At 40.2% G+C, this 21,500-nt stretch overlaps 1 protein-coding gene across 9 annotated transcripts in view; it reads right to left on the reverse strand.

Moving 5' to 3' along the window:
• Nucleotides 1-21,263, reverse strand: part of nAChRalpha7 (nicotinic Acetylcholine Receptor alpha7) — a 173,635-nt gene extending 152,372 nt beyond the window's left edge. For 6 of the 9 annotated variants that reach the window (XM_018016847.2, XM_089474690.1, XM_089474689.1 and 3 more), the window contains exon 1: nucleotides 20,744-21,263. The gene's annotated coding sequence lies outside the window, so the exon portion shown is untranslated. Of the gene's footprint in view, nucleotides 1-20,128; nucleotides 20,492-20,743 lie in introns of all 9 variants that reach the window. The other 3 variants (XM_089474686.1, XM_089474687.1, XM_089474684.1) reach the window with 1 other exon arrangement.
• Nucleotides 21,264-21,500: the final 237 nt, after the last annotated feature.

Genomic DNA, 21,500 nt, shown 5'->3' on the forward strand with positions numbered 1-21,500 from the left:
GGTCTTCGCTGTTGCAGTCAATTTTCTAGCTACAAACTGCTGTCATCTATCACTGGGATATCAAACATTATCGGTTTGTATAATTGCTGATTAGCAAATTGAATTGATTGGATAATTGAAAATCAGTTCGAAGGCCTTTCGAGCGGCCACAGGCAATGCAAATGCGAATGCACCGCATGTCGCCAACTGTGAAGCGAGCCAGGCGACTGGCCAATGACAAACCGCAAATAATTACCAGCCCAATCCGGTGCGGCCCAGCCCGGCACAGCTCGACCCGGCCCGATCCGAAAACAATTTGAATTTGCCCAAACAATAATTGCATCTAATGAGTGACGGGACTCGACGAGACGACACAAGTTGAAATCCATGAATAATGCAGGCTAAATTGTTTAAAATTTTGCATAATAAATCGATTAATGATGGAGAGCAGCCAGTGCATTGATATTGAGGTAATTTTGTTGAAGTATGCTAACTAATACGATAAGCCGTTAGCATGGCAAACAACAACAGTGCTGTGCGTAAGTATGCATACACTGCATACACAGTTTAATAAATGATGCGATGTCTGCTCGCATTTGTTCGAACGTTTTTCAAGTTTGCTGACCAAATAGGTCACTGCCCCGGGCCTATTTTGGGTCGGAAGGCACCTTTTTGCATATATGTATATACATATATGTAGTAGATGTGTGCGTGAGTGTGTCTGTATATATAAAACTACAATAAATCAATTTGCTGCCTCATAATGTGAGTTTGCTCACACACACACACACACAGACACACAGACACACACACCCAATCACCTAGGGCCGTAAACGTTTCGTATCACAAATTACATGACGCTTATCGTTAGTTTTACAAGCGTCTTCCTTCAGTAAACGCACTCTTCCTGAGTGACTGACGAGCTGATTCTGTATTGCCTGAGTCCTGCCTGTAGCTCAATTTGTTTCACTCACTCACTGACTCACTGACTCACTGACTGACTGACTGACTGAATGGCTGACTGAATGACACGCCGTATAGCATACGCATTATCTGGGGCGCCAGGGCCACCCACGCGTCTGCTGATTGCTGTCTCAATATTGTTGTTGTTGTTGCTGTTGTTGCTGCTGCTGTGGGTCTTTAGCACTCTGTGGCAATGGGTCTCTGGCGTTATTGGCTTTTTTCTCAGTCTTTGGCATTGTTGCCATAGTCAGTTGTGAATCATTTATCATCTTTAGTCGCTCGCTTAAATGCGCCTCAAAATTATGTTTAATTTCGCATTGAGCAGTCGGCACAAGACTATTTGGCATTCCGATTCCCGCTCAATTTATGTGTTTGCTGATTAAAGCCTGAAGCCAAACGAGCCCCATCTAAATTACCAACAGCAGACAATATAGAGAGTGCTCTCATTTTTCTTCGTCTTTTTTTTTTAGCAGCAATATGGCACATAAATAAACCATTAACTTAGATTCAATCAGCTTGCTCTCCGGGCTTTAAAGCGCGCTCCCTGACTCATTCAATATTTAGTTATTTATTCAATTAAAGCGACGCCAAACGAACCATCGCGTGCCACACACACAATCAGTTGAGGCATCGGATTGGAATCGTCTCCCCTGTTCGATGCCAGCGACGCGTAAAAGACGCTGAACTGGCAAGCCAAAGGGCGCCCAGGGCTGAGAGAGTCGTTCGCCTTAGGCCGTCACAGCCTTCGGCCGTAAGCCGGCGAAAAAGTGTGCAGCAATTATGCCGTACGGATATACGGCAACAGCAGCTACAACAACAACAACAACAGCAAAAGCAACATCCGTGGGACAGGACGTTCATTAGGATTACGCAGGCGAGAAGCGAAGCGTTGGCCGGGCCAAGTTAACGACTCGCTGTCATGCTTTTTCCCGTTTCTAATACAGCCGGATGGCTTGAGGTGACATGTGAAATCAGTCTGTGTATCGAGCATGACATTCTAAAGAAATGGGAAGAAAACCCCATTAATCTGACGAAAACGATAAAGCAAAGCTCTGTATGTCTGCGCTAAGACCAGGGACACCGACTTCTAATCGCTACTTCCTGGCTAAGTTGCGGTCATAGTGTAGCTTAGCGATTGACAGGAGCTGTCAATAGCCATCGATAGTTGCCTATGAAACTTATCGATTTTTCTTAAATCTAAGAATGACGTTTCCATTCTCCACTGTTAAAAGCTGTCGATAATATATCGATTTGTCTGAATTCTCATCATTTTAGTACAATCAAGTCGAATTCTCAGAGTCACGTTTGTCCTCACTATTGACGTATCGGGAATCGATAACATTTAGCAATAATAATAATATATCGATCTTTAATAATAATAATATCGATCTTGAAGTCTTGTCTATAGACAATTCAATAGATCAGCAATCGATAAAAACTGTCGATAAAACTTATCGACTTGCACAACGTTTACTCATCCAAGTATATGCCCGTCTAGTGCCTATCTCTCGATTACCGATGGAATGTTACATTTATTTCTGATACTGATTTTTTAGTCTAATCATTCAAATAACTCCAAGCTTTACTCTCAGAAAACGCTTTTCATCTCTTCATCAAAAATGCATTCTGTTTCTCTAGCCAAATTCCTTTTTCAATTCACATTCACCAACTGTAATTTGCTTTTTCAACTCTCTAAATATTTTTGATGGAAATCTTTATGATATTTAAGTCATACAATCGCACCAATTCAGTTGCATCTAAGCATCAGTTTCTATTTTGAAAATCTTTTTCCTTTTGCACGCATTCTTTGCATCGGCTTTTCGACTTTTTCGGTGCAATCGCCCACATCGAGGTACGATAAATTCCTGCAGGCATGCACTTCTGCCACAAAAAAAAAAAAAAAAATAGAGGAAAGCAACAAACAAGCAGACAAAAAGGATAGAACAAGATGAAAATAAACATTTTTTGTATCACTTCATTGTCTGGCAGCAGCGCATAGACAGCAATGCGAAGCTTGATAAATACTAATTGAATTCTGAAACCGATGCAATGTGCAGAGATCTCGAATATTTCGGGCCAAAAGCTAACAGTTGCATGTGTGTGTTAGTGTGTGTGTGTGTGTGTGTGTATGAGTATTTTTCTGTCTTTTAATTAAATCACTCGCATGTGTTAGCTTTGCCAGGTTTTAGCATTACAATGGAGCCCCACTCGCCCCGCACTCCTCCCACACAGTCAGTCAGATAGCTCAGCTCGTCGTGTTCACATTTCTGTTATTCCCATACTGTGACTTATCATTTTTATTAAAGGACATAGAAATATTTTCACACAGAAACGACAAGCACAAAGGTGGCCCACACACACACACACACTCTTTCACTCTAGGTCTACTGCTATTGTTGAGTAGGCAAAAAGCAAACGAAATAAATGTGTATAAACATACACAAACACACACACACCGACACTCTCTCGTGTGTGTGCTAAATATTTGTTGTGTGCCAACAGCTGAGGCAACTCGGGCATATTTAGCAGTTTATTATCCTCACACATTTTGCATACTCGCACAAGCTGCAAAATAAACTCGGATTTCTTTAATTTGTGCCTTGTGCAATAGCAAATTTTAGGAAAGTCGCATAAAAAAAAAAAAAAAAAATAAACGAGAAAATACCAAAAGGAAAACATAATAAATTCAAGACAAAATCAATTAACTCCAATGCAATTATTGTTCATCGGTTTTCGTTTTCATCCTCTTTTCTCTTCCTCTCTCTCCCACTCCCTCTCTCTCTCTTTTATAATTGGTGAATTTCGTATTCGATTTATGTGTTCAAGCTTAACTATTGCTTGTGGCTGAATGAGCAACTTTTCAGTTTGTTCTTTTTAAGAACCCAAGCCTTTGGTTTCAATTATAGACGGTTATTGTTCACTTATTCAGCTCTGACATTAATGGAGTGCAGAGTGCAAAAATACTCAAAGAGAAATTGTTCCAATTGATGATTCACTTGAGTGCCTCAACCCGCTAGCTGAGGCTGTTTTAATAGATAGCTGAGAATAAGCAGCTGAATCAATGAGTAAATTCTTCAAAGCATTCCAGCAGCCCCAATCACAAGCCTCTATAAACAGGCTAAGCTTATAAAAACCATAGATTAGTTAAGATCTATCGAATTCTCCCATTTTGAATGAATATAAGCATCCTTTGTTGCTCTTCCTAATTTGGGCACTACATCGATGATATTAAGTATACGAAGTGTATTCAAAAAGTTAGTTGATTCGACTAAATCTTCTACAATACTCTTAGTAACTAACTAATTAACTATTTTTTCTATACCTCCCCCCAATAGTTGTATAGATGTTGATTCAAGACTCAACAGAGCTCTACTTTGCCTGAAAGAGAAAGTCTATAAATAACAGTCAAGTCGAAATTTCTCTATAATTTTAAAACTTATTTACACACTTTCGGTAAATGAATAACGAATCCTGGTTAAATGGCAAATCCCATTGAATACTTATAACAACAAAATTCATCGATAACTGCGGCTCAATTATATTTATCGAAAACACTCTCTCTCTCTCTTGTTGGGTCCTACATCATATATAACATTCATGTGCATCACATGAAGCTTACAATCATATTGAAAGTTTATTTTCAGCTTTTTATCAAATCCTAATGCTCGATTTTTAAATTTCAAATTCACACACACACATAGATGCACCCTCACACACACATGTATATATAATTGCTGTTAATTTTTAAGTCCGAAACGGATTTCAACTCTATGCAAAGCCATAAAAAGTTTTCGCTTTTCAACCGCAACCAAAGCTAAAAGTTCAAAACAAAAAAATAGAGGGAGACAGAGAGAGAGAGAGAGAGAGAGAGAGCGGAAGAAATAAATTTAGTTTGGCCACACAGGCGGGCATTTCAGCTATGCCATCAAATATGCAACAGCTCGATTCGTGCTCATTTAATCCAAATGGTTCACTAAAGTTAATTGAAATCGCTGTGACACAGAACATTAAATTTTCGTGTCCTTTTTCTTTTTTTTTTTCTATGTTTTTTTGTTGTTATTTGTCTCTTTGCAGTTGCTGTTGCTGTTGCTTTTTCTGTGTCCTACAAGTACATCGAGCAATGTAATTTGTGCATCATGTTGCATGTTTTTGTTGCTTGCTAGTGCCTACACTCTCTCTCCGTCTCTCTCTATCTCTCTCTCTCTCACCTCTCCTTCCCCTTTGTTGAAATTGAGGGGGAGTGTGCTGAGTGGGCGTGGCAGCATAGTTTTCAAATAAATTGCATTACTTTGCATTTTTGTTTTGTGCTTGTGAGCGAAACAAAACAAAAGGGGCAGCAGCAGGAGGCAGAGACACACACGACTGCCGTACGGATGAGTACGAATGCGACTACATAGGCGTTGGCCTCGATACTCAAATCAGCGACAAATAAAACTTTTTACAACATCGCCAACACACACAGAGAGAGGGAGAGAGAGAGAGGGTGTAGGAGGGGGCGAGAGCATAGAAGGGCATTCAAAGCAGGAGACCTCTTGGATTAAGGAAACATTTTTGCTAGCCCTTCGACTGCTCCCTGCTCTCTGCTCGCCAGCAGGATAATCGAAATAGAAAACTAACAACAACAATTGCAAATATATTACAAAATGAAAACAGCTGAAATCACACATGTGCAAGAGCACGAGGAGGAGCAGGAGGAGGAGTAGGAGGAGGAGCTGAAATAAATCAGGTTTATTGCTTCCGCTAGCGCCCTGAGAAAACCATTTCTAATTCAAATTCCACAACCCCCAAACCCAATCGTCGCCTATCGTCGCCTATCGACTATCGGCCAGTTATCATCGCTTTGCGGCTTGTCGCTGCATCTGTTTGCGGTGCGGCCGAACAGGCATCCCGTCATGCACTGCTTGACGCCATGATTGATTGATTGAAGCTAGCTCGATTTTCGGCCCCTTTGCAGCAACGACTCCTGCCAGCGACAGCCACGACCACAGCAGGAGGGAATGCAGCTGCCACGCTGGGCTAACTGCTCATCTCGCAGTGGACAAGAGCTCGACGCAGCAACGGAAGCACAAAAGCTTAATCAGTGAAACGCCAAAGCAGCAAACCGCAAGAATTATGCATACGAAATTTTCGCACGACTTTCAACCCTTTCACAAAAAAAAAAACAAAACAAACAAAAAATTAGATTCCCACTTGTTTTGTGCTGTTTCGTGTGCGAATTAACCAAGCTGAAGCTGCAAAGGGCGTAAAGTGGAAAACAGCTTAAATTGGCTAACAATTGTAAATTTTCAAAAATTTGCATATTTGCAAATAAAATTCGCAACTTTTAAAAACTTTGTTAAATTTATCAGGAAATACCTAAATTTAACTAATAATAAATTATTAAAAATTCAGGTCAAAACAATTATTTAAAAATTTTATTTAAATTTGGTAAATACGAGCTTATATCAAATGTAAATAAAAACAAAATATTTCCAAAAAAAAATTTGCAAGTTAAATTTAACAAATTTTTTTCAGAAATATGATATATAATATATTTTTTTTTTAGAATCCAGCACAGGAAAAAAGGGTATAAACTAGGAGACACCGGTTACCCTGAACAGAGCTGATATTTCAATCATTCAAGGCTTCTTATATGCATACCTCAGCTTCTAGAAGAGTGCAGAAGTAGAGTAAAAAGTGCTCTAGACAGGATAGAACCCTGCGAGGAGCAGCCCGTTCCATCGGCTTTACATATGGGTACCCAACCGAAGCACTCAATCTACATTTAGATATATGTAATATATGTAATAAAATTGAAAAAATAATATTAATAAATACATAAAAAAGATATATATAGATAATACATAATATAATAGATATAGAAAAAAATACAAAGGCTTCAACTCTTATTCAGACTTTTCTGTCAATCTGAAGAGTACAATTAAAGTTCCATTACATGCGGAGCAGCCGTTGCTCACATTGAATTTGGGGGCAGAGCGTAGGCTCGGGCTTTCAGCTGGTATTCGAAAGTAAAATCCACTTAATGAAGGAAATCTATGGATTAACTGTAAATCGCTGATATTACGATATGCAGCATATGTACAAATAGCTACAAACTAGGCCCACATCAAACATATATATATGTATGTATGTATGCATGTATGTATATACTATATAGGTATCGATGGGACTGGCTGGCATTGGAGGGCGGCCTTGGGGCATGGCGCGGCCCATGGGGCTGTGCTTGGGTCATAGAGCTGGGCAACCTTTTTGTTGTTGTTGTTGCTGTTTTGTTTTGGCCCACTGCCACTGAACATAATCAGAGACGCAATCGCGTCATGGCCTGGTGCAAAATCTAACGCACGCCACACGCTCATCGGACTTGGGTGATGGCTACGGCCACGGCTCTGGTTCACGTTCAGGTTGAGGCTGAGGGCTTGGCGCTTGGAGTTCAGACGACTTTACAAATCGAATTTGTGTCACATTTTTATTTTTATTTTTTTTTTTGCATGATATTCAAAAAAAATGAAAAAGCAACAGCAACAGTAAAAAAAGGTAAAATCTTGTGCATTGACCTTTTTCCGAGCGAATGCCAGCCGGGTTAGCTGACAGTAATCCTCTGGGCAGCACTCCCCCGCTCTCTCTCCCTCTCCCTCTCGCGCTCTTTCACTCTCTCTCTCGCTCTCTGTCTATGCGTGTGCGTGTGTTATGCTGGGCTTGTGCTTGTGCTTATGCTACCATTGGGCATTAGCCCAGCCTGACCTGGCTTAATTCCTAACTAGTTATGGCCCAGGACCTTAAGTAAACAATTAGTTGGGCACGAATAAATGAAGCGCTATAAAGTGCGGTTGCCAATGTGTGTTGGCCACGTTATTAGATTGTCATGCCATATACAAACGTAAAGCTATATATATCTATATGTATACATCTATATATATAGACGCACTTTTGATACATATAGGCGCCACACGACGCTGCAAGGAGTCCAAACGCCAAACGGCATAAAATGTCAAGGACGTTAAAATTTACGTTTTGAGGTTGCCACGCTTCGTTTGGCACTTGGGCAGCAGCAAAGCAACAGCAACAGCAATAGCAACAGCAACAGCAACAGCAATAACAATAACAACTAACAACAAACAAGAGCAAAGCACAAGCTCTTCTCACTGGCATCTCTGAGCAAAACCTTAGCGACATCCAATTCCGAAAACCCACTTTTACATCCAATGCAACCGAGCTGAGGGTGTGCGTGTGTGTCTCTCTCCCCCTCTCTCTCTCTCTCTCCCTGTGTATGTGCGTGTGTGTGTGTGTGTTTGTTGCAGTGTTTGGCTAATAGCGCGTATGAGTAATATTCCATGTGGTCATGCCCGGGAGCAACTGCCAGCAATACTAACGAGTAGTGCTGCAACTGTGGCAGCAACAGCAACAGCAACAGCAGCAGCAACAGCAGCAGCAACAGCAGCAGCAGTCCTGCTGGCAGCAGGACACAAATTTATTTATTTGCCTCCACCTGTCGCCTGCAATTGTTGCGGTCCGCACCACAGTCACAGTCACAGCACAGCACGGCACGGCACACGAACAAGCCGCAAAGGGCAAGACAAGCATGGACTATTTAAGAAAATATAGCCATCTATAGATTCCATTCTCGACCAGCTAACAATACCCATAGACGCTATTCACTCCACTAACTGCCTTCATTTCGAATGGGCTTTGCACTGATTGAGCAAATGTTAACATTTTGCTGAATGATGCCTTGGACCCAATGCGAGAGAGCAATATATTCATATTATATGCGTATAACACAATTGTATTCGAGACCTGCTCAAAAAGTATTCATTCATTCATGAATATCTTTTTCGGCTCCTGCCTCAACTGATGATAGCTATTGCAGATGTTTTGTACTCATTATTGCTCGATTGCTATTGCAAACAAAAATTTAAATGTTAGCTCACATATATATTTGCTCTGCCTCTCTCCTTAATATTTCTGAGCCACAAGACCATAAATAGATCAATGGAAGCTTATTAACTGACTTAAATCAAGTGACCCACTAAATAAATATAAAATATATATATTTATATATATGGCTGCACAGATTATCTGCCAAATGCCAATGTTGACCCACTTGGAGCGGGCCACAGCCAAAATGTTTGCGAGTTCGAACCCGTTGCGAAGCTTAATTCCAACTTGTTGTAAAAACCAGAAAAAAAGCCCGGAAAAAAAGACAAGGAGGAAAGTAATGTCCTCTTTGGTGCTGTTGCTAAACAATTTTTTATCTGCGTTTTATGGCCAGCCATGAAACTTAAATTGCTCGTATACCCTAGCGGCAAGCACTTGCGGCAATCACACAAGCAACATGTGAGGCCGGCCGGAGTGATACCCTTTATCGTGCACAGATTAACTCTGAAATATTAAATACGAAATATTAAATCGATTCGACTCGAAGCTTGTCCATAATTCTATATGTATATGTGTATTATTCTATATTATAGTCTATAGACACACTTAAGTTCAAGTAGAACTTTAACGTTTATGTCATATGCAGAGGGAGGCGTGGCAGAGCCCACATAATATATAGCCGAGTTGCTTTAGCCCTGCCCGTCTGTCCATTCATAAGTCAGTGCGTACATTCAACTCTCCTTCTCTCTCTCTCTCTCTCTTCATTCTACATTCATTTTATTCATACTATTCATTCTCAACTAATATGAGATATAAAACCATTCTCAAAATTCTCAAATATAAATGGCCAAGCAGAGTCTATAAAGTAATGTGTAAATTGTTTGTTATTTTTGTTAGTGAACAAGCTAAATTTATTTCAAATTTACATTTTAGCTAACCAAACTTTTAATGAAACAACAACAGCAAAAAGGAAAAAAAAAACTTGGCCATTTTATATTTATCCGCAAATGTTTTGTTCCAGGACATTAGGCGATGGATCTGCTGAATTATTGAGTTAAGCACTTGAAAACGTAAAGCTGCTTGCTAGATGGCCCAGCCTCTGTCCCCGTCCTCTAGCTCTCCCCTCCCCTCACCCTCTACCCACTACCTCTCACCACTCTCTTCAACTGGCCGTGGCGTTTGCAAGTGCCTCGGCCGTGTGCTTGTATAATTGGGAGCATATTTTTCGAGCGGCGGCGGCTAAGTAAATTCATGCATAATTAATCGGATTGCCTCACAGCAGAGCAGAGCTGCAGCAGAGCAGCAGCAGAGCAGCAGCAGAGCAGCAGCAGCAGCCTGAGCCAGCAGTCGATCGGGCGTGTAGGCAGCACGTTCGCGCTTGCCGTTGGCATTCCCGTGCTCCAGAGCGAGAGCTGGAGCTCTATCTCAGACTGGCCCGCATCCTGGCCCATTTCCATTTGGCGTGCCCCCCCCATGCATATTTAATATGAGCACATGACTCAAAAGCCCGCAATTAACTTGCTACGAAGTGGGGCCACTCACTCGCTTATTTCCACACAATTAAGATGGCAATGGCGATGGCGATGACGACGATGACGATGACGATGACGATGACGATGGCGATGGCAATGAGCGAGACGAGCACGTGGACATGGACGGACGACGGCTGATGCGATGATTCAGAGATTGTTCCCCAAAGAATAAATAAAAGAGCTTAACTTAACTCGCACAAGCACTTTACACATGCCCGAAATGCAAATTGTATTTTAAATAAAAATGCCACTGCCACACGCGGCGTATGAGCGACAGCAACTAAAAACGTACGCATGTTGCGTATACGACACGCGCCCTCAATTATTCAACGGGCCTACGGCCACTGCCGCTACCCTGCAATCAGTGGTTACTCTGAAATTGGCAAGCTGGATGCGTGAAAGACGTTGCCTTGCATTAGCTAGATGCTGACTAGACTTAGTCGAGCAAGGAGAACCCTAAGATAGTAGGTATAGTAGTATATATGGATATACTTGTTGCAGAACCATTTTAGCACATCTATCATTTTTTGGCATAATTTGTAGCTTTATTTGCTATCGGCAAATGAACAGCTGATACCTAAGCTTAATCTATTATCGAGATCAGTTATCGAGGTCGATAAAAAACGAAAGTGGTATCGAGTATGCACACGAACAGACAATTTCAACATGCCAGCAATGGGCTATACAACTAATAAAGAGATATATAGTTATTTGACAATACTCTTATAGTTTATATCTTAAGTGCAGGGTATACGCAAGTCGGCTACCACATGCACTTCAGTTGCTAATGTTAGCTACGAAATGTCACTGCCAAATTAGGGCTAAGCTGTCCAAAACCCTCAAAGCTCAACTCAAATCAAACCGAAGGTCGGTTTATATATATTTAAAGATGTACATAGATTAAATATATATATATATATATATATAGATATATATATATATATATATATATATATATATATATATATATATATACATTAATTAAAAACTATTTATAATTTTGTGCGTAGAGCATGCCCGATTCGTGCTGTCGCAGCTGGGAAATTCATTTGCTCGATTTCAATTTCGTTTTGGTCGTTTGCCGTTGTTTCCCTTCTGCTTCCTCTTCTTCTTGTTTTTCTCTCACTCCCTTCATACTTTCTTGCGCATCGCACTTTTACCTGCTTCTTATGATTATTACCCGCTGTAAATTATATTTATATTGCTCGAGCGTGTGCAGCTGGCAGCGCAGGAGTCGGCCAGCAGCCGGCAGCCGGCAGCCGGCGTCTGGCGTCTGGCATCTGGAGGAAGGGCCAGTGCGCCTGGATCCCGGCGAGTGGCGACAGCATAAACTGTGCTGATTATGTGGTGCCAAGTGGTAGCCAAAAGCTGGCACTTTCCAATTGCAGGTGCCTGGCGCTGTCGCCTATGCTGCTGGCTGCTGGCTGCTGGCAGACCCCCCGCGAAGGGGGGAAGGCTAGAGGAAAAGGAGACGGCGAGAGCGAGAGGCGGAACCAAAGTCAAAGTCGGAGCTGCGGCTAAAGCCAAAAGCCCATGGCAATGTCAGCAATAGCTGTTGCCTTTCCTGTCTCCTGCGTTGCTCATGTTGTGTTTATGTATTTGTGTTGTTGTTGTTGTTGTTGTGGTGTTTGTGTTTTGGGCACACCTCACGCGGTGTCTTCTCTACTTGTCTTTCAAATTTGTTGAGTATTCATTACGGTTTAAAGTTTAATGAATTCTCGCGCCGCGGCCAGCCAGCCACAGCCTAGACTCAATGTGCATGCACGCGAATCCAGCATACGGACACGAGGAGTCGGAGCAGGAGCCGAAGCTGGAGATGGAGATTTGGAACGGACACGCACAGAGAGAACTCTGGCTGCAGGCGCCTTGGGGCCACTTTCCGGTTAGTCATTTATGTTGCTCTGCGCACAATTTTGTTTGATATCAAATGGTTGCTATTTTTAATTAAATTATCTGGGCCAAGCCAACTCGCCAGCGAAAACTTGGGCACAGCCCCAAAAGCCTGCAAGACGAGCGCCATGTAAGAGCGCATTCCAGCCAGTAATTAACACTATACTTATATATGTGAAATAAAAATAGTATATACATGTATATGTACATATATAGAGACTGCATATAACAAAACAAATTGGAAAGCGCACAAAAGCTGCTCACAATCAAAAACTGTGAAACGTGACATATTTCCATTAGCAAATGCCCAGCAGAGCTAAGCCCAGCTGAAAACTACATTGCAAGTGCTTATGCTGCCTTCTTACTTACATCCACATATATGCATTTGTTATATTTCAAAGTTTGTGGGAGAGAGAGAGCAAGAGTTGTTCAATTCGTACAACTTCGCAGAGGATTCGAAAGAGAATTGTTAATTGAAATTAACTCAAGAGTAGAAGTTGTCGACAAAATCATTTCTTCCTCTTCAATTCCGGCAGTCTTTACTCTTGCACACATATACATATGTATCATATATACATATGTATATCCACCTTTAGTTCAATGCAACTTAAGCTCTGTCAGCGCCAACTCTTAAATCTCCCCCGATTCCTGCTTATGTGTAGTTCAGCTTATACTTGCTTTATCTTCCTTCTGCTGACACACTTGAGAAACTTGTTCCAACTTTCATTTGTACTCAATTTAAACTTTTCTTATTCTCTTACTCATACGCTCGATTCCCTCTCAATTTATACTTATACTAAGGCATATCTACTTATACTTGTATTTACTTTTATCCTACTCCACTTACGTCAACACTTTGGCTTCAACTTTTACTTCCTCTACATACTTCTTATACGTACTTTTCTTCGCCTACTTGAACTCACATTTAACTCATATACTATTACTATTCGTTCAGCTATTCACACTTATACTCATTTGTGGATCGAATATATAGCTTTGCACTTGTCTTCTTTATGCCTGTTTTCGATTCTCTGCCTACTTATACTTATTCTTATTCAGCTAGCTACTGACACCTTTCTAGTTCTACTTATACCACTTTTCACTGCAACTTATACTCACTTTTAACACTCTCTCTCTTTTTTCTACTTATACTTATATCCGATTCAAGCTTTACTTATACTCACTTAGTGGTACTTATACTCTTTCAATGACTGTACTTATACAGCTTCCCATTTGTATTTATCTACTCTTATACTTTATTCTTATACTCACTTGCTACTCTGTCTCCTCATGCTTCTACCCACTTGATGCTTTGCTTATACTCAGCTGCTCACACTTATACTCATTTAAGTTTCTACATATACCACCTCTCTCTCTCTCTTTCTCTCACTTATACTTATTAACGCGAGTCCTTCTTATACTTATATCTTATACTCATACTTATACTCTTAATAACTGTACTGTTCTTCCCATTTGTATCTTTCTACTCTTATACTCTTATACTCCGTAAACTTCTAGTCACACTCATACTCATTTATTTTTCTACTTATACCACTTCTCTCTCTCTCTCTCACACACTTTCTCTCTCTCTCTTTCTCTATCTCTCTCTTTCTTATACTCACTCTCAGCACACTTTCTACTTATAAGTATATCCATTTCAAACTTTTCTTTTACTCATTAGTGGTTCTACTCTTGCAGCTTCCCATTTTTATTTCTCTACGGATTCTCACTTTTACCTTTTCTTATACCGTCACTTTCAACTCTGTGCCTGCTCATGCTTTTACCCACTTGACGCTTCACTTATACTCAGCTACTCACACTTGTACTTATTTATAGCTCAAGTTTTACGTTTGTCTGTCAACTTTTACTGATTCGCACTTTTGCCAATCTTGAAACGCCTTCTCTCCCCCTCTCTCTCTCTCTCTCTCTCTCTCTCTGCAACCCATCTCACTCTCGCACTTCGCGAGCTCTATATCTATTGCTATTCTCTTTCGAGTCTCATCTCTGTCCATAAATCTGGAGCATTTATTAAAAATCAAGTGAGTGCCTCGAATTAAGCCTCGGCCATGACGCAGAAGCGGAAGCCCGGACCAGAAGCTAAAACCCTAACCAAAGAAAGGCGCCGTTATTGCTTGCAGCTGCCCCAAGCTTTTTTGCACCGTGGAGGCAATACACACACACAGACACGCACACACACACACACAAGCCATGCTAGACGAAAATTGAAAATTGGAGTCCTTTAAATATTCAACTTAAAGTCAAATAGGAAAAAGTTTTTTGAACAAATTTTAGTTTCTCTCTCGAATGAACTAAAAATTTATTAAGTTTTATATGAATATATTTATTGTGCAGTAGATGTTACCAAATATTCTAAAAAAAATTCAGTGATACTTTATCTGATTTCAATCTCTAAATGTTTTTCTTAAATTTCTAAGACCTTTGTCGTGCTATGCATAAATATATATCCAATATTTATATATCATAGCTTGATAGATTGATTGATCTAATATAAAATCGCTGCTTAATCGGGTATACCCTTCTGTCGGTGCTGTCGAAAGGGCATCATAATAATAACCGTAAAATGTCAACGTGTCAAAATTTGCCAGCAGCTTCCTTCCGTTTACGCAGCGAAACACAAAAAATATTTTAACACACGCACTACGCAAACAACACACACACTGTCAGTCAGTCACGCACACACACACACGCACACGCACATGAAGGCGAAAAGGTTTCAATCTGGGAAAATGCGTAGCACAACAGGAAAGTGCACAGCCGATCGAAAAAAAAATCCAAAAAAATAACAAAACAGTTGAATAGCAGTGTGAGAGTGTAATAGATGATAGACTAGCAAATACCACGCAAAGTACTAAAACGAAGAAAATACATAAAAATACTTCAATTCGAACTGAGAGAAAAAGGAGTCAAATCAGAGTTTGATAAACTCTTCGCTAGAGACATGCGAAGGTACAAACTTTCGACTCTTTAGCAATCAGGGGGCTTCACGTCAATCAGTGTCAATCAATCTGTTAGCTCAATATGCCCACTTGGCTTAGCTGAGTCTACAGAGTATCAGTGAGAGTGGCAATGGAGTCTGCTGCAAGCCATGAGCGGCTGCACATGTATGAGTGTTGCTATATGTGTGTGAGAGTGTGAATGTGAGTGTGCATGTGTGTGTGTGTGTGTGTGTGTGTTATAAACATCCTAAATAAACAATTTAACAACTTGAAAATTCCATTTATTAACCTTTTTCCGCATAATAAAATTCGAAACCTTTCCAACACACATGTACACACATGTACACACACACACACACGCACACACATACAAAAAAAAAAGCAAAATAAAAGAAGTATTGCACAGCGTAGTGAAGAGAAAAATAATAATATGGCACAAAACAGAAGAGCAACAGAGCAACAGCAACAACAACAACAACAGCAACAACAACAACAGCAACAACAACAACAATGACAATACCAACTACAACAACAACAACAACAATTTGCTGGAGTGGATTAATAACAAAGTCAACAAGGATAACACGCCTTAATTATGTATGTACAGGCGTTAGTGCGCACTGTGGGCGGGGCACTTGGGGCAGGTGGCCATCTGGTGGGCTGGTGGGCTGGTGGGCGGATTCATGAAAAGGAGGCGGCGGCTGCGACGACGACGACGACTGGGGCCTTTTGGGGTTGAGAGCGGGTTAATGCGACGAACAGGAAGGGGGCGGTTCAGGTGTTTTGCGGCTGAATGACGTAAATTGTAGTCAAACAGCAATAGAGACGGCAACAAACAAACAAATGAAACAAAACGAAACGATACGAGACTGAGACTGAAACGAAACGAAATGAAACAGCCAAGCAGGCTACCAACCAATGCGGGCCTTGCTCCACTGGCTCACAGATCTCTGGGAGATGGCATCCCTTTGCCGTCTGCCCCACATTGATGAGCTGAGCTGAGGAGGCTGCTTAGTTCGACATACGTGTGTGTGTCTGTGTGTGTGTGTAACAGCAAATACTTGTTAACAAATGCGGGCACACTGCGCGCATTTTCATAAATGAATTTCACTCGTGATTTTGCCAGACAAAGCGCTGTCGATTCTATTGACACCAGCTTCACCTCTATTCTCTATTCCTCTGTTCCCTTTCTATATGCTCTTCTGCCTCTGCTTCTTATATAAACATTTTAATTGCCAGTGAATTGGGCGTTTGTTTCACTTTTTTCACTTTTTGGTATTAGAAGAAGGGATTCTTGTCTTCCTTTGATTTAGATGATAAAGAATTTATAAAAGTGAAATATTATTGAGTTGATGAGTTCTGATTTTCTGCATATTACTGTATATGCAGTTATTATAGAACTATCGAAAACATATCAGCCCACAATCATGGGATTCTCAACTACTTCTTGTTAGGATTAGCATTAGATATAATATTTCTTGTTAAGCTGCTTATGAGCATTAACATCAAATATAAGTTATATAGAGATAGCTTATGCTCAACTTTTGTTCCCTGCAATTAATACATGAGCTTGAACGAACTAAACGAAACTATAAAATTCTTTTGAATTTCTCGCTCTCCGCTAAGATTATATATTTTCCAAATCATTTCAGCTACAGCCTTGAAAAGTTGACTACTTCCCTCTGTTCTTTTTCACCTCTAAGAAAAAAAAAAAAAAAAAAAATTTTTTTTTTTTTTAAATTGTTCTCAATTTAGGGAATATTAAAAAAAAGAAGTCTTTGTGAAAAATTGCTGATTGAGATGGCACAATCAGCGATAATTCAACTTATTCGCATATAATAACTTATATAAATATTATATAAATATTCATGAGCACAGCTCACCTCTATACAGGTGCAAGTACACGGCAAATATGCTCCGCTTCACAGAGAAGTGTTTTCAAGTCAATAAAATCTACTTGAGAATATACAGCTAAGCTAACTGCAATAGATGCATTTTGCTACAATTAACAAATAATAATAACATCATTCATATCCGAGTAATTCGCGTGCACACGGCGCGTATACGTAATATGTAGTTGAACAGCAGTTCGCATACATTGGGCCAAGATTCGGCTATGGATGACATGTGCATACGACGACAACGAGCTAATTGCTGAGCTGCTGCTAGTCGTTTACATATCCAAGAATATATTATGCAATCAATAAACTAATTAGTTTAGAGCAAAATGCTTCCAATTGGAAGGCGAATGAGCTTAGAAATGAAATTTATATAATTTGCGAGCATTATAAGCTGTTGGTCAAGTGGTATCAGAAGAGTCAGAGGAGGACGGGAACAGAAAGAGAGAGAAAGAAAGGTTAAGATAAGGGGAGAGAGAGTAAACACATATGCCTGGACTTGGATGTATTTAATTACAGCAGACACAAATCAGTGTTTAGTCAAATATATAAATACGTATGTATATATGCATATATAGCAATTTATATACATATATATTGCACGTTTGTTTAGATACACATATATATATGTAGATTGTAGAGAATCGAAATTAAAGTTTCAGCTGTTGAAATTACAAGCGGATTTTCGTATTCCCAGTGCAGCAATTAAAATTCTTAATCGCCAACATTAGCCCCAGACAGAGAGAGAGAGAGGGAGAGGCTGAGTGAGGGGGAGACAGGCAGGCAGTCATATTTGAATGCATATTTCGCTCTTCAATTGGGGCAATTTGCAGTCGGCTGCTGGAGCAACAATTAGGGAACATTCAAATCGTATCATGTGAAATTGAAGCGTTAATGAAAATGTGTTGACATGAATTTGCATGTTCACCTATTATACTCTACTTCTCTGTCTCCCCCTACCTCGCCTACCACGCTCGCTCACCCACGTAGATATATACATATATATATAGCGTAAAATGTATCTTTGGCATATCAAGTTGGCATAAATGCAATTAAAAAGCATTCAGCGTAGGAAATTACGAGCATGAAACATTTTCATATTCATTTTCTTCATAATTAGAGAAAGAAACAACAAAAACAAAAACAGAAGCAAAGAAAACATTTGTTGCGCAAGTATTTAGAATTTAAGAATTATGGAGAACTCGAGGCTTTCTCTTGCCTACTTTGCGGGGCAAACTGAATCTCTGTTGCTCTCAGGCGCCATCAAATATTTAACGCTCAGAATGCTTAACACGATTAGATTTGCCTCCTTCTAATTGCATCAAATTTTATACTCATTAGCCGCACATCACATGAAATTGCGGAGAAACTCAGATGCCCTAACAGATGCGATGCAGAAATTCCCCGAGACTCTTTTGTTCCCGGAGATGGAATCAGCGCCCCAAAAAGCAAAAGCCTCTGCCGCTCACTCAGACGGGAGGCACCCGACTCAGTAACACTCGCCTGAGAGAAACCAGAATGGTGAAATAATTGGCACCCAGACTAGACAAGCACCTTAACCTCCCACTCCAACTTCTGGCAACTGCAGCTACCTGTCGAAGAGGTCCTAAGCAGATCTCCTGGATGCTACAAAGAGAAAGCAAGCCATTCTGTAGAATGGGATACTCCAACCTGGAGGGACGTTGTCCAAATCTGGGTGAACGCCACCAAGATTCACATAGAATAATTTACTTTAATAGCTAAGGATCAGGTATGAATAAAGCTGACTAAAGCAGATCAGATTAATTCCAGTCAAAGATGAGAAGAATTAAACCCCCTGGTGATTCAGTTCAGATTCTTAAGTCTGACAAAGGAGACTTAACACTTTCACTTTCACTTTCACAATTGAATACTTTATATATTATAAAATTAACACTGAACAATAATTCTTTCTGCTCACTTATGTATTTTGTGTAAGATCAGTAATATATGTACAAAAGTTAAGTGCGGCTAAAGCTCAGCTCGCCGGAATACTAAAGTGAGTTTTAGTGGTTTTCTGTTTTCGGCTCAAAATACCCACATAGAATAAGGGACTTCTTTATTATTATAATACCAATCAAACAATCCAGCAAACTATTTCGCTAAACATTTGAATCAAACTGTTTTCACATTTTTGAGTTGGATTTGTATTTTGTTTAATTAAATTTAAATTAAATATTTTTTAGTACTAATTATTAATTGCTACTCAATAATTGTATGAATATATATATATATTTTTTTTTATTTTTTGCTTTTTTTATTTTTATTATTCAAAACTATTGAAAAATCTGAATTTTTATTTAGCTGTGTAGCATTTTATTTTAAAATAAACAATAATACAACAAATTGAAACGACGATGAAATATTCGCATCTTTGCATTGTTGAGTTGATTATATAGCAATTTATATTAATTTAATTTCATAATTTTTTTTAGAAATTTTTATTAACTTTTTTTTATGTATTCAAAGTGTAGCTTTCAGCTTATAATTGTTAATAAAATAAAACAAATTATTAATGTAACAATGCTAAAATATAAATTGAATATAATACAAATTATAATAACAAAAATCTAAAAACGCATTTTAAATTAAAAATTATTATTATTATTTTTTTTTATAAGTTTGATATTATATTATGTTAGACACTTTTTAAATTGCTTACTTTTCATGCTTAAGCTTACAAATGAAAAATATATATTTTACAAAATTAAAATATAAATAAATATATATATGCAAAAAATAAAATAAATATTAATATGAAATATAATGAAATTGAAGTAAATTGAATTTCCAACTGCGAATGCCTGATTTAAGTGCAGAAAACTTGCAAATTCTTCTATTTAACTTTCCCTTGCAAATTATTTGAAATTGTTGCAAATGTTTGATTCGATTAGCTTAGTTATGATATTTGGCATTTGAAGTTGACGTTGGCTGTGGGCTGCTTGGCTATTTGGCTATTTGGCTATTTGGCTATTGGCCGGAACGGAATGCAAAGTCTTAGGACTACAATACTCACCAGATGCGGAGGCAGCGCGACAGAGATGGAGAGATCGATAGATAGACAGAGAGAGGGAGAGAGAGAGAGTTTGCTTCGTGTTTCGCTGTAATTTGTTTTTATTTATATTTTTGTATTTTGTATTTTTCTTATTTTGGTTTAGCACTTGGCGAAAAGTTTATTCGGCCCGAAAAGAAATTAGGCAAAATGCTGCTGCTGCTGCTGCTGCCGCTGCTGCTGCTGCTGTCGCTGCTGCTGCTGCTGCTGGTGATGCTCGGGTTCGAGTTTGGCGTTTTAAATACTTTTGAAAGTCATTAGGCCGCCCGGGCGGGGCTTCAATTAATTCGATCTACGGCGAGTGGCTTTGAAGTGCCCGTCAGAGTGCTGACAGTTGGAGAAAGAATAATCGAAAATTAATGCAATCATAAAGGCAGCCCAAGCGGGGGCCCGGAATGCGGCTGAGTCTTGGCAAGTCAGTTGCGAGTTCTCACAGAGCGGGGCAGTGGCCGGGGTGTGGGGAGGGGGGGCTTCATTTGCTCGCCAGCTTGCACCCACTTCGACAACAACAACAATTCACAAAAGCACCGTTTCGGAACAACAAAAAAATAACAAACAAACAACAAACTGTGAACGAACCATTTGGCAGGGCGTGCACAGCGCAAAAAAATGTAGACTTGGCTCTGATCTTCTCGTTGGCCGCAAGAAGTTGATGTTTACGCGTCGCTGCGCCTGAGGACCTCGCGCCTCCGATTCCGGCGATTCCGTGTGTGGCAAAACAACGGCAATCGCAGTAGCACGTGGCACGAACTACGCTGACTAAACTAACTCAACTGGCTGCGCTACAGTGAATGCTCTGGCTGAAGACTCTCGATGCGACTTGTCCGACCGCTTCATGCGAGACCACGACCTCGACTGAACGGCGTGAACGGCGCTAACGGCACTAACGGCACTAACGGCGCTAACAGCGTCGAGCCAAGGCGAACGAACGAACGAACGAACGAGCAAACGGACGAACGACTACGTCAACAACAACAGCAAACGGCAACACGACCACGGACAATCAACTAGCTCGCTGGCTCGCTGGCTCGCTGGCTCGCTGGCTGTCTGCTCTGCTTCGACTGAAGCGCAATTTTCAACTGAGCTGAGCTGAACTGAACTGAGCCACGTGCAACGATTCCTAGTTGATGTTGATGCTGATGCTGCCACGGCTGCTGCTACGGGCTGCTACGGGCCGCTGCCGGCGATTGCCGCACAGCTTCCTTCATGCACGAGCCGTAACAGCGGCGTGCTTCGGCCGCTGTTAGGCGCTCTGTTAGCTAACAGCAGCCGGAATGTTACGAAATATAAACAAATAAACGCAAGATTTACGTCGCTTGCTCTGTTGTTGTTGTTG

The sequence above is a fragment of the Drosophila arizonae genome, chromosome X, assembly GCF_054131065.1.
Source record: "Drosophila arizonae isolate 15081-1271.41 chromosome X, UAZ_ARI_1.0, whole genome shotgun sequence".
Taxonomy (NCBI): Eukaryota; Metazoa; Arthropoda; class Insecta; order Diptera; family Drosophilidae; genus Drosophila; species Drosophila arizonae.